This window comes from Haliaeetus albicilla, chromosome 1, assembly GCF_947461875.1.
Source record: "Haliaeetus albicilla chromosome 1, bHalAlb1.1, whole genome shotgun sequence".
Lineage (NCBI taxonomy): Eukaryota > Metazoa > Chordata > Aves > Accipitriformes > Accipitridae > Haliaeetus > Haliaeetus albicilla.
In genome coordinates this window covers 1,167,656-1,182,077 of record NC_091483.1, presented here as the reverse complement: position 1 = coordinate 1,182,077, position 14,422 = coordinate 1,167,656, and the positions used below count along the sequence as shown (strand labels likewise).

The 14,422-nt window shown below is 37.9% G+C and overlaps 1 long non-coding RNA gene across 3 annotated transcripts in view; it reads right to left on the bottom strand.

The window, feature by feature from the left end:
- LOC138687500 (uncharacterized) overlaps positions 1–14,422 on the bottom strand; it is a 78,095-nt gene that overhangs the window by 62,975 nt on the left and 698 nt on the right. For all 3 annotated transcript variants that reach the window (XR_011326713.1, XR_011326708.1, XR_011326711.1), the window contains exons 2-4: positions 11,840–11,887; positions 11,221–11,291; positions 9,676–9,741 (exon numbers count right to left, since the gene is read on the bottom strand). This is a non-coding gene — a long non-coding RNA (uncharacterized lncRNA). The remainder of the gene's footprint in view (positions 1–9,675; positions 9,742–11,220; positions 11,292–11,839; positions 11,888–14,422) is intronic.

Here is a 14,422-nt window from a genome sequence, read left to right as displayed (position 1 = left end):
GGTGATCATCTTGATCATCTTAACACTTAAAAAAAAAAAAAAAAGTAACAAAAATCATATACCCAACAATGTGAATAAATATGCTGAAATAGCTCTGCATTCTTGAACTCTCTTAGTCTCTTTTTTGACCTGTGCAACTCTGAACAGGATAAGAAGCATTTTGTGCTATTTATATGCAGTCTGTTCAGGAGAATCTCCCTGCAGCTGGGAGAATATGACAGTGTATACTTACCAAGAAATACACAATACTGAAACGCTGCTGTGAATTTTTCATGGGTAGGGAGTTAACAAGACAGAGCTCTGCCTACAGATTAACTAAGAAAGTATTACCTGGATCTAATGATATGCTCTTGCTTTCACTAAAATATTATAATGCAAACCAGAATAAAGCTCTGGCTGTGTATCCACAAAATATAATTTTTTCCACCAGAAACTAGAATAGTTTAATGTGTTGATTTTTACATCCTGCTACAGTCCTTTAATAAAATCAGCCTGGAGTTTGGAGGGTTCAGCTATTGTATTTAAAAGGCATTAGTGTCCAGATTGTAAATTTGACCATTTCTCCCTCTCTCCAGCCCTTAACAACAATATTACAACAGAACAAAAAGAACCAAACTGTGCTTGTTAACATACTTACATGATTTTCAACCTAAAAAAATTGCGGTTTTATATGTCCTACTGATTTCTCTAACAAAGCCAGCAGAATACAGTTCTAGCAGTTGACCGAGGCTTCTAATCCAACAAAGCACTTAAATACATAGTTAATTTTAATCTTCCAAGTTAGACGCCTTGACATCAACTGAAATACCCAAGAGCAGAACTGGATAGAAATAGTAATACTCCCTGCCTAACGCCACCTCCTTGCCCCCCCAAAAGCCCCAACAAACCCACAACCCAAACAACAACAACAACAAAATTTCTAAGAAATTAATCCCAAATCTGTACCCCCAGAAACCCCTAAAATAGTTGCTTTTTTCATAGAAATTAGAAACAAACAGAAAGTTCTGGCCTCCTGAATGCATGCCAGGAAAGCTCCTGTCATCTGCCAGAAAGTGAACTTACAGCAGGGAAAAAGGTGGCTTCAATAAGCCCAAGAAGGGAGTAATAAAAGCAACAAAATTATTATGAACAGCCTGGTAGGTAGTAATTACAGCCATAAAACCGTTGCTATTTACTCACTCATTTTTTTATAGCTATCATGGCAAAAGAAATGGGAAAAGGATGATGAGATGGTTTTGAGAAGTTTTAATCGTTTGAGAAGCTCATCGTGTTCTAAGAGCGCTGTTAAGACGGAAAGCACGAAAGAGCTCACTGGGAAATTTGATAAATGGGCAGTCTGCTCTGTCTTTTGAGGAAACCTGATAAAGACAACTTTATGTGCTGCATAGGGGAAAAAAGTCAGTATAATTTTTTCTGAGTGATGAACTTGGAAATGCTTCTTGAATGAATAAAACCATCAGTAACTATGGGATAGTTACATAACTGAACTTGATACTTGTATTAACTTAACACTTTAGACATGTCATCGTTAACTCCTGATAATCACTCTGCTGTAAGTAGCTTCACTGGGTCAGGGTAGAGAGTATATCTTAAAATTCATAATGGAAAGATAACCGTATATTATGTTTGATCCTGTATTACAGAAACTATAAAACTGAAGATCAGCATTATAATTGTAAATTTTGAAATCCAAATAAGGTCAAGAAGTACAAACTGAAAAATGATGCTCTAACCCATGAAAACTCATACTTGGAAGATCGAAAAACTCCCTTGAACATCTGAATAAATTCAATATTTCTAACGATTTCATAACAATGCGAAAGCCACAGAGTTAATAGGAATTTCATGCTCAGACTAGCTTTGATATTGTATAGAAAGTTGTCAAAATTAAAAATTCTTCACAGAATACAAATTGTGAAAGTTTACATTGGAACAATTAAAACATATAATTTAGAAAAAATTAGTAACTTATTCAAATAAAATAGTTCATAATGATGTATTCCTAAACCTAAATGTAAAATAAAACAAAAATTAAAATTAATCATTTCATAAGAAAATTTTTATATCATGGAAACAAATCAAGAAAACAAAACATTAAAGTTTTCTTGTATTGAAAATGTTAAAAAATTAATACCTTCCTGTGATGCCTTTTAATTTCTATGAGATTCCTTATTCTGATAAAAATTTGTTCCAGAACTTTGTTTCATCTGCACTGCAGTTTAATAAACATTATAGAAAGAATCTGAATGTTGCAAAACAAAGGTGCCAGACAGAAATCTTAAAATTTCCTTATGATGCATTACAGCAATTCCCAGACGTATAATTTGAAAATCAGGTGTTTTCAGAATATTAAAAATCCTGTACTTATGTTAACTTCTCAGTTAGAGCAGGGATTTTCAGAGACTAATTTTCAACATAAAATGTGTGTCTAACTTTCTGAGATGAGCTTGTGAAAATTACAACTGTGTAAGTAAGGAACTGTTGAAAGTTTTTGTTATAATAGTCTTGATGGAGACAAGCCAATCAATACATATTACAGCACAGTGTGTCAAACATATTACGGTTAGATGTTTCAATGGATCACTGAATCTTTCACTTCCATAGCTCAATTTCAAATATGACTGGATTGAATGCAGTCATCACTAGTAACTTTTCGGTGACTACAGAAATGCCTGTAAACTAATTCCGTGGAAAATAGAGCTAATTGTTAATTCCCTATTTCTTTTTAAATAATAATTCGACCAAAGGCCTAGTTTTTCTTTGGCAAGCTTTGTAGGTAAGATGGTAGTGCTGCAGGTCCTTTTTAATCACTGTGGAAATTTTTATTGCTTTGGGGATTCAAAACCAAAAAGAACAATTAAAATATAACTGTTGACTGAAACTGATGGCCAAGATTTGTGCCAAAGCAATCCAGCCCTCTTCTGAAGCCTTTTGTTACAACATCTCACAGATTTGGTACATTTACTTGTCTTTTCTGTTCGCAGTAGCGACGGGAACTTAAATGTAAAGAGCCATTCATACAATTAATTGCTTCATGAACCTTGAGTCATAACGATTCAGATGCCACCATAGGCTCCCCAACCCAGGAAAGACCTGTGACCAAGAGCAGCTGCAAAAGCATCTTGTATAGTCACTTTGGTTTTCTGTCTTTCAAGGCAGAAGTGCCCAAGGACTTTAAGGCTTCTGCTCTGCATTCCTCCTTAGCTTGCCATAACTGAGATGGTGACTTAGAAGGAAAGAACATATTTTGCTGTTTCACAAAGCCATTTTAAAGGACTACTCTTGTGGTTTTGCCCAGAGGTGCTGGAAAAGAGAAAGATTAATGTTTTCTAGAGGAAGGTAAATATGTGAAAATAGCATACATTGGTAATGCGTGTGGTTGAAAAAGTAAATGAAGTTTCAAGGTTTAGAAAAAAAATAAAAAGGAAAACCATATAACTAACCATCTGATTAGATACAAATAATCCATGCATTCTTCCTGTCCTGATGTCACTTAAGAGTTCCATGCCATGACAGAAGAATTATTTAATTTAATGGCCATATCCATAGCCAGGAGCTTTCCACACCACAGTAGAAGGCTGGGCTGGGCTGGAATGCTTTGCTAGTGGGAGTAGAGACCAACAGGAGATAAAGGAATATGGTGCCCTCAAAGTCTAAGCTGAAGATTTCTTCTAGTATTTTTCATATATTTTTGCTCATCACCAGCTAGATAGTGACAAAAGAAACTATTCCTAATTAGTTTAATTAGGAATTAGTCTAGAAACCAAAGCCAGTCTAGTTCAGTAATGACATTAATATCCAATAACTAGGTCACATTATCCGCAATTACAATAGAGACTATAGAGTTCCTTGTGGAAAACAACTTTCTATATTATCACAGGACATGAATAAAATCCGGGATGTATCTAGTTCAATAATGGAGTCAGTCAAGCAGAAAATTAACCAACACACAGTCTAGCCACTAATCCAGTAACCCTAAAATTCCTGCAGTAGGTCAGGTATCTGTTTCAATCAAACCAGTGGGGAGAAAAGAATCCAGAGAGTTGTCTCATAGAGTGTTTGGAGAAAAGAGAATGTCACTCAGAAATGAAAGACTAGATGCTTTCACCTACGGAGCAGTGCTCAGTGCAGCAGGTAGGCAGGAAGGATATCAGGGGCACTCTCTTGGCTCTAATGAACCTTCAGTTAATACTGAATTTGCTATGTGTGCCTCATACCCATTTGTTGGGCATATCATCCAACATATTTCCTAAACCTGGTATGGGGAGTCTTGGCAATTAGCAGAGGAGCTCTCTCCGTCAATGAATTCTGCATGTGGGCTAAGCAAATTTAAGAAAATCCAGATCACGGAAGTCCTTATTATTTCAAATGTCTTCCAGCTGTTTTCTGTCAATCACAGTGCTTTAGTACACCATGAAAGTTGTTGAGAATCTCTGATGCTGCAAAATATTTTCGGAAGATGAAGAGCAAGAATCCATCTTAACCCATAAGGAAACCTCAAAGCAAAGGCTATGCCTGACCTGTCTAATCTGCACATAAAGGGTATTAAGGTCCTGATCTCACAAATTTCCAACAAACTCCAAGCGTACACTACAGCCTTCAGGACTGTTTTGCTTTGCGTGGAAACAATATATGACAAGGAGGAAGAAAGCTAACACTGGTTTGTTCCCTGTCTGTAGTCATAAGTACCCAGAGTCCCACAGGTCAGATATAGCGAAGGATGACTTATTTGAAATGAAGGTATGGACAGGTATAAGTTCATCTAAGAAGCTGACACAGGAATCTCATAAGCACGTCAGCTACTATATCCTTTAATTCCAGCTATGTATATAGTAATCAACAGTGCAAGCGACTTAAAGATTTTTTCAGTTTATCAATATTGTACCAATTTTTTCTCCCATGAAGAGAAACAAACTTAAAATAACAAAAATATCCAAAGCCAGCCACCAGTAAGTGTAGACAAGATAGCACACTTACTGTCACTGATTTACACAGTAGATAAGACACCAATCAGAGATTGGCATGCCTGTTCAGTACTTACTTGCGGGAGATGATGTGGTTATACACTAGACAAATGTCAAGGTCCTTAAATTTTCACCGAGGTACGTTCCCTGTGGTTGCATTGCAGAGGTCAAGATTTTAATTACCAGGGCAAATGTATTTTTAAGGTGGGATTATGTATTTATAAGGTTTTGCATTGTGGTTTACTTTTTCTGGTAATCAGCATTGTTAAGAGCTCTAATAATGTATAATTTATTAAAAATAGTCTTTTTCTTTGGTTATCTCTGAAAATGTATTCTGTTTTGCAGCTATATCTTGTCTTCATAAAGTGGTTACAAGTCAAAATGACATGCATCAGCAGCCTTTAAGAATAAAAATAAAGCTGTTTTCAAAACTACTTCCCTCATACTAAAACACAGTTTGAGAGAAGTGTAGTTTTCAATTTCCATGGTAGAGATGCGCTAACCAATTGGAAGGCAGTTGCTGCCAGGAACATTTGGTGTCAATTACAGCAGGGCTAGAGAAAAAAAAAAAAAATATATATATATAAATTTTTTTTAGAGAAACTGGTGAAATCTCACGTTTTTCTTGGGTTTGTCAGAAGTGAGGATTTCCTGCGTTTTCTGTTCTGTCAAAAGGCAGTTTGTCCCAGCAAAATGTCAAGATGTCTTTATCTAAGTAATTGCCCCACTTGCATTCTCAGCAGACCAGAAAGTTGTACTATTTTCATGAGTAATAATGAGAATACTAGAATGTGATTATTAAATGCAGACATCTGAGGGACAGAAATTGTAAAAAGGAGGACAATTTTCCACTTACACTTATTTAAATGGCTGCCACTATTATTCCTGGAACTGTCCCATGACTGCTGCTATTGGTGGCCACATACCTCAGAGCCCAGGTCTCTCTTTATGCCATGAGTAACTTACCCCATGAGTAGTCCCACTGATTTCGTTCCCTACCTTTCTGACATAGCTACGGGACAGAATCAGACCCTTATGATCTAACAAAAAAGCTCTCACAGTGGATAAGTAGAGGTGTTGCACTTTCCTTAAAAGCACTTTTTAGGCTATAATAAAATATACATGGACTGTAGTTTTCAGTTCATAAAGAAAACTAGTGCTTTCTGGGTTGAAAAAATGAGCTCCAATGAATAATAATGTCCTTGCTTGTGGCTTCAGAACTTAAACCCCATAGGTTCTCACCTTTTTCAATCCCATAGAGCAATTCCTTTCCCCATAAACTAAAGCTCCAGCCCACATCAGCTTTATTACATACCTTTAAAATGTCATTTTAGGCTAAAAATGTGCTAAATGAATTTTAAGTATGTTCTACCAATCATAAAAAGAAAACTGCATATAGACCTCCACAGACAATGTGGAGTACAGAAATTGTGTCGTGTTGGGAAAGAAAACAGCCATAGCTGTTCATAGACTGCTGGTGAACCAGCAGTGAGTCAATCAAGCTATTCTTGGTTCCTTAAAAAAAAACCAAACCAGTATTTTTTTCCTTTCGCTCTATCGTTGTGCCCCTAGCACATGGAGGCTGCCTTGCTGTGTGTATAGCCAGAACGATCCCACTTGACTTCTGAGCGTGCCGGGTCTCACCCATTGTACAGCTGGAAAGGCACCTCCTGGAGTGAACTGGGGGATGAGAGGGTGTCATTGGGAGTTACTAGGGAAGCACGGGTTTCCCTGCAAATGATGAAGGTCTATGGCCTGGCATAAGCAAACTCCAAGTAGACAACTTCTCATTGGGGGGGGCGGAAGCAAGCAGCTTTCTTGAGCTGGCACAATCTCTTGTGTAAGTTTTGCAATCTTGTATCTCACCAGAGCTATAAAAGGAGGCCCAGAACGTGATCTCATTTCCACCACATCTGGAATGATTCCACTGGAGTCACTAAAATCCCTCTCTTGTGCCTCCAGAACAACAGGCTGCAATTACTTCAAAAACTGTTAGCCACCAGAAAGAGTGGTAGGAATTCTCCTTTCCTAGGGGCACATTTGGTATGACTTGCAAACCCATGTCCCACACGTTAGATTTCTACTTATTTGAGCAGGGCACTAGCTTTTGCAGTTGCTATAGATTCCTCTTTCACTCCACTGAAATTCAGACAATTTCATTTTTAGATGCCTCATAGGCTGATTGCAAAGTACAAAGTGGTTGAAGTTTTAAGCTCTTGCTTCTAGTCATAAGGTGCTCGATATTAATGCGAAGCTTTATTACGCATGAAAAGCTACTGAAAGTAACTTACATTTCTCCTTCCCTCTCAGACAATACATTTGGGTCCCATAGCAATGAGGATAACTTGAATTTATAAGTGCAGTGTGACAAAAATTACTGCAAAGTATATTTTTTTCAAAAGTTCCTAAAATTTTCCTTAGAAGAAAACACAATTTTCTGTAATTCTGTGTTAGCCCTGACTATCAGGATTTCCACTACTTTCAAAAGTAATGTCTGCTTTCATTTGGGAGGATAGAATGCTGATAGAATACATTTTCTCACAGTAAAATTAGCATTCAAATTAAAACAGCATTCCAGTCTGGTATCTTACTGGCACAAACCAAGCACAACCAGTACAACTCATCATACAGTCATCTCAAACCAACGGCCAATAATACACTACGATTTGTTCACACTTACTTATTTATGTGCGTTTCTAGAAAAACTTCACATATTTCTCTGCATAGGACACATTTCTTGGTCTAATTAACATCCCTTTAATCTCCTCTATTCGATATTTTATTAGAAGACGTGTGACAAAAACTTATTCTTGACTTTAATGTCTTACTGAAATTAAGGGTGTTAATTCCATTTATAGACAAGAATATTAAAACTGAAGGGAACCAACATGACAATTTCTCTCATTACCCACTGCCAAGATCGTTTCTAGTTTTACTTTGGTGAAACCTGGGAAATATGTTGTTAGCCCTTCTCTGTCTCCTTCTCCCAGCATTATTAGAGAAGAGTTGGCATAGTCTCATTTTATTTATTTCATTCAAAGACCTCCTCACCTTCCCCTAGCTTATTTTTTTCCCTTCTTTCTCCTCCCACCCACTCCCAGTCATAAAGCTTTCTGTAATTATGTTAAGCTTCACAGCTCTGTGGGTTTAAAAAAAACCCTCATAAAATAAAGCCTTTTTTTTTCTTTTTTAAAGCAGAACACATGCAGGGTGCTTAAGAGAGATGTGAAAATGCTCTCATTTGACTACCCTCGTTTGAGGGCAATTTTTGGCAACAGACGAAATTCATAAAGAACACAAGGAATAAATTAGCAGGTCATCAACATCTTTGTAGCCACAGAACATGAGAAAAATGATGTGGAATAGATAGGTTAGGTGAATCAATGGGTAAGTTATCTATTAGAAAAAAAGACAAGAGGGTGACTGTTTGTTTGATCCCCCAAAATTATTAAGTCAAATTGTTTTTTTCATTTCTCCTTTTTTTCTACATCTCCTAACTATTGGTGCCTCCTTACTGAGTGCCTGCCTTGGGTCTCCCGGAGCCTGCTCTCAGGGTTGAATATTTACAGTTCCAAATAAAGTTCTAAAGCACAGTCTCACAGTCAGGTTTGATATACCTCAAACAGTCACCCAAAGCATGTCACCCAACATTAGTGGAAACATTTGGAAATAACGGTCTTGTACAGTACACTGTGTAAAAGAGAAAATAATATGAAATTTTTACCTTGCAATGATCGTATCTGTAAAGTAAGTATTTTACAAGGCTTGTTATATCAGATTACTTAGAAATGTGAGGGATTTGTCCTTTCTTTGAGTAGAAAGTAATGTTTCCTGCTTTCAACTATCTTATTGTTACCAGATCTATTGCTGCTGCAGCAGAAACAAAGTGAATACATCAACAAATCAACAAGAAAAGATTTATTTTTTCTTAATAAGTTAAATGAATAGAAAATGGCCCATTTACAGGGGTCTCATGCCAAAACTGGGAGTTAAAAACAACTAAAGAATAGGAATATAACACCTTGCCGCTACAATCTAAGCATTCAGAAATTCACCATATGCTTGACATATGCTAAAGGTCACAGGCAGCCAATGGCAAAACATGAGAGAGTTTCTGAATGTTATAAATTATCATCTTCCAGCTAAACAGGCACTGAACCCAAGACATAATAGATTTTAAGACTAGAAGGACCTAAACTGTGATTATCTTCTAGTCTGATCTTCTGCACTAAGCGGTTGGATTGGTTGTAACCGATAAAAGACGAATTACCCTGTTTTCCATATATCATCCACCCTCAGATAAACCAGCATCCCCCGAACGAACAGTGTGCACATAACCCTCAGATAATGTACAAGTTAACGCAGAAAGCATCTGGCTCCAGACAGTAGGCAAGAGCTACGGCACATTCCCTCCCTCTCAGCCCTCTCCACGGGACCCTCTTCTCCATCCCACCAACCCCGTCTCCCACACGCTCTTTCTTCCCGTAGCCCTTCGCTCCTGACCCTTACAGGTCGATAAATCTGTCCAGCGTAGAGAGCTGTGATGCCTGCTGGAGGTGCAAGGAAGCTCGGAGCACGGAAAGAGGGAGGAGAGCCATGGACATGATGGGGGAAGGCAGCACCAAACACCGACTGGGACAGCAGGACATGGAAAGGGAAAAGGCTTGTCCTCATAGGGCGATGTGTGACATGTGGGGAAAATCACACTAACCTTTGTTTTTATGGTTTGACAGCTCGTTCTCCTTGCTGGGGTCAGGTTGGCATATGAAAGGTAACTCTGGAATTAAAAATCTCCTTGTTATTGTCATGTACATAATAACCTGTGCTGCAGACTAATTCCTACGTACGTTAAGTACATAGGTGTGTGTGACCAAGTTTATTTATATAAGTAAATGTCTATAAATATTGGAATTTCACATAAAATGTCAAAAGTTCACATTTCCATAATAAAAAAAGTAATTCCGAAATGAGCCCTGATTTACTGTGCTTTTGTGTGTAATAGTCTTCAGCACTTGACCCCATGTTCTCTCTCAGCTCATTTTTTCGACAGTACTTCAAGTTTTTCCCTCATTTTCTAATTTTATCCTTTCCATACCCACAGATTATTCTCTTTATTAATTAAAAACTGGACCAGAGTTAATTTATACTAGTCAGCTGGCTAATACAGCAATTAGACTGATCAGCCCATGAGCCAAGTCAGACTTGATAGCTGCTGAGCTCAGACTTCAGGAAGGAGAAAGAAGAAAAGGCAGGGGACACTAACTTGAAGCTCTCTCCTTTACCTATCCACCAATTTTTACCTACTTGCAAAAGCAATTTTTTTTCTGAGTACTTTCTACCACTTTAAAATGTTCTTGGAACTGCCAAACAGGTCACAGACAGATGAAGATAGAGAGCCCAATAGCATGGTAACATAAAATTTGTTTCCCCTAGTGCTCAGTTTTTGCCCAATGCAAAGGTACTGTCTTTTTTCTTTTCTTTTCTTTTTTTTTTTTAAACTTTACAACTCTCATCAGCCTTCCAGTCAGGAAAAAAACATTTTGGCAAGTGCTCTGTTCTTTATTTTGATTTAGCTTATCCTTATTTGATGCAGCACCAAAGCCTATTCCTGAAGTTATATTACAGCTGCAGGATATGACTCCTTGTATGGCTGAAGTTTTGATCTCATGAAATGGGACTAATTGCATTAGAAAAGGGTATGTATGCATAGCACAAAATATTTTTCTGCAGGCCATATTATGCTTTATAAAAGCAAGAGGCAGGAATAGATAGAAAAATTTGAGTCTGACTTTGGCAACTGAATCAGTAAACTAAAATTCAGGAAGACATATGTAAATGTAACAGCTACTGAAGACTAGCTTAACACCATATGAGGAAAGAAATCTGGTTAGTCTTTGACGTGCAAGTCATTCACTGTGTTCTTTCAGGCTCCTCAATACACTGTGAATAACACTATTCAGCTTACTGATTAACAGATTATTGTTAGATTACTACAGATCTGACCTTGGGCTGATATAACAAGGCATACCAGTGCTTTTCTTGCAATTGGTTGTTACTCCATAAGCCAATGGACTTCTCTTTGGTGGCAATGGTTACCAAGCAAATGATGTTTCCCTCTTAGCCTTTGGCAGTTACAGCCAAAATATTGTTGGATAAAGCAGTGGACACGAGGTTTCTGTGCTGCTTTGAGAAAAAAAACACCTGCCCATCTGAAATCCTTACAGTTCCAAGGCTTCCTTAGGATGCAAATGCTTACCTCTTATTTTAGGATGTAGCTTCTCTTAACAAAATATTTCAGTGGTAGATGGATCTGTCACTTTTGATTATCTGTTCTGGGGGAAGACCACTTCGTTACATTAGACAGGAGAGGTATATCAAAACTTTCAAGTCAGTTTTTTTTTTTTAACAGAAAAAAAGGCTACTTACCGAATTTGAAACTCATACAGGCATTTCTTAATATTTAAGCTATTTTAGCTATTTTGAAGTTTGAAAGGGAATATTCCAAGCTTAAAGGGAATGCATGTATTTTCCCACAATTTACTTTTCAGTAAAGGGGGCGAGGGGGTAAGAATTTAAAAAGATGAAGACAGGAAACATTCAATTTTTTTTTCCAAAACGTCTAAAAATTTTTAAGAATTTTGGATAATTATATCTTTGTATTATTTGCAGTAGACTTCTTGAACAATATTTTTATCCTTGCATCCAAACTGCAAGTAAGCTAATATCTAAAATAACCTTCTAGAATTCTAAAAGAAGGATTTTCAAAAGAGATTGCTCATTTACAGTTCAATTTTCTTTAATTATAGCCCAGAGTAAGAGATAACAACTTCTTGGTCCTTCCCCCCTCTTATGGGAAGAGGGACTGAATTACTTACAGTTCCGCTCACCAAAATCATCGGGTCATTAAAGCAGAATTGGGCCACCTGCATACAAACACCGAGATTAAAAAACAAAACAAAACCATACACATTTGGCTGCCATCTAGCACTGAAAATGTCTAAACTCACCACTCACAGCCACGTTTGACCAGAAAGCACTGTACAAGCTTAACACCTGCCCAACCTCTGTGGGTTGACCTTTATCCACTAGATATCCAATAGATACTCAAAAGACATTTTTCATAGTATATGACAAGATACGATACAACCATCCACGTATAAAATTTCTTGCTGATGCTGCTACACAGCAAGTGTTATGCCATGGCCTGGGAAGGTGGATGCCTCAGCTTGAAGTTTCAGAGTGATCAGAGGCTCAGGATAGAAAGGAAGGAGCAAGAAGGTGAGGGTGAAGGATGCAAAGGGGTATCTCTGGGTACTTTTGTTGGTGATTTACTCTGTTGTGGCAAATCACTGAGAAAACGAAAGCATACAGCTGGGACGGGGAAGACCTGGCATCAACTCAAAGCCTATTTTTATACCCTATCTAAAACCAGCTGGATGCTAAGCTCAGAAACAGGCTTCAGAGCAAGAACAGGAACATAACCTTCCCATCCCAAAGTGGATGCCACAACCACCAGGCTGCAGAGCTATGCTCCCTGTCGAACGCACTTGCACGCAGATGCATACCCTCCTATGATCAAATAAAAAATGGGGACCGATAGGGAGTCCACTCTTTAAAAAAGAAATAAATACATAAACCCACCTTTGACAGAATTCTAACTTTTGACAGAGTTCTAAGTGTCTGAACCTTACGGGAAAGATTCAGGGTCTTTGTAAGTGAACTGAAATACTTTCACGTAGTCCAGGCACCAAAGAAGAAACCACAGGGATGTACGCCTAATTATGCAGCATCCCACCAACTGGACGGAGTGATACGGCTCTCGGGTCCTGGCCCGCTTTCTCTAGAGCACGCTCTCAGGCCCCTGCTCTGGCTGATCCCTGCACCAAGAGCTCCCCCCCTGCAATGACACCCTGCGCACCAAGCACCTCATTACAGAGCTCCAGCGTCCTTTGTCAGAGTTAGCTTTTAATTAACACGCTGGGGGCTCCCAGCCAGTTGCTTTGGCTGGTGAATAGGTGAAGTGGGCTTATGAATCCCCAGCCATCTTTGCTTTCTCTTCAGCCATTAACTCTGTCATTCATCTGGGAAAGAAAGAAATAAGGTACTCCCTGCCATCCAGTAAGATCCAACCTACTTTTCAAAACATAAAACCTTTCCTTAAAAGAAATCCCACGTTAGACTTCCCCAGAATGTGTCAGAAGTGCATTTCACATCATCGGCAAAATGTTTCTTATTTACTCTACTACTAGTGCATTTACCTAGCTACCCACGAGGACCAACTCTCTCGCGCATCCACCGGGATAACTATTTACACGTGGCTTTCTGATAATTTTAGTGAGGCATATGCTTCTGCAGGATTATGGCTTAGTGATTAAACTTTTTTCTACTTGATGTCGTTGCATTAATTTAACCGAGTTAGGAATTTAGCATAACAAGAAGTAGCTGCCCAGACTCTTCAGCTGATTTTTTATCTATTTACTTTTAAAGATCAGTGTTACATTTGTTTTACTCTAAGTAACCCCCCCCCCCCCAATTTTGATTTTACTTCCTAGAAGTAAATTAAAAGAAAGTAATTCAACACTTCCTGGTGGTCTCCAGAGAATGGGCATCTCTTCATCATCCAAATGAAAAAGCAAAAAATAGCTTGTTATTTTAATTATACTTTGAGTCTCTTCCCCCCACCCCCATTCTGATTTTTAGGTGGAGTTTTTATTGCTCCTGTTTTCTAAAAATTAGAGTAAGTGCTTTTTCAGCACAATCAACTTCATGTATTATGGAAAGTGGCCTGGAATACTGCCAATTTGATACTTCATTATAAAAGCAAAAAGACTCGTAGAAATACTTACTCCTCATGAAATCTGCAAATTAAACCCACATCAGTCTTTTAATACTAAATCCTATTTATTTTTCAATGTAACTTGTTTAAGCTGAGTATAGGCTACATTTTGGCACTGTTTTTCTGTTTTGTTTCATTTCATCACATATGTCACAAGTAATCATCCAACGCTATGAAATGGTCAAAGACAGATTACTGAAGGTTTTAAACAGTGGCTTTTAATACTGAGACAAATCAAACTTCCTTGTAAAACACTACATTCAGTGAAGAACTGCATGGGAGAAACTCCAGCAGTCAATAAACTATAATGAAATCAAAATCTACTGGAAATGCACCGCTCCCTTTTTGATCTTATTGTTTTGATCTATCTACCATGTCCAGCCCTATGTGTACACTACCATGGATTAGATAGGACTCTGCCTGCTCCTCACATAATGGAATCATTAGACATTTTTCAGGCTAGAAATGCGGTTGTACATAATTCGTCCTTTTTCATATGTGTACCTTCATCTTTTTTCTCACGTTAAAAATGGTATAAGGCAAGATCAAATGTCATTGCCTTAATTTTGCCCACCAAGGAGGCTTGCTATCCCAAAAAGATCTTCCTAATTAGCTCCCTTTT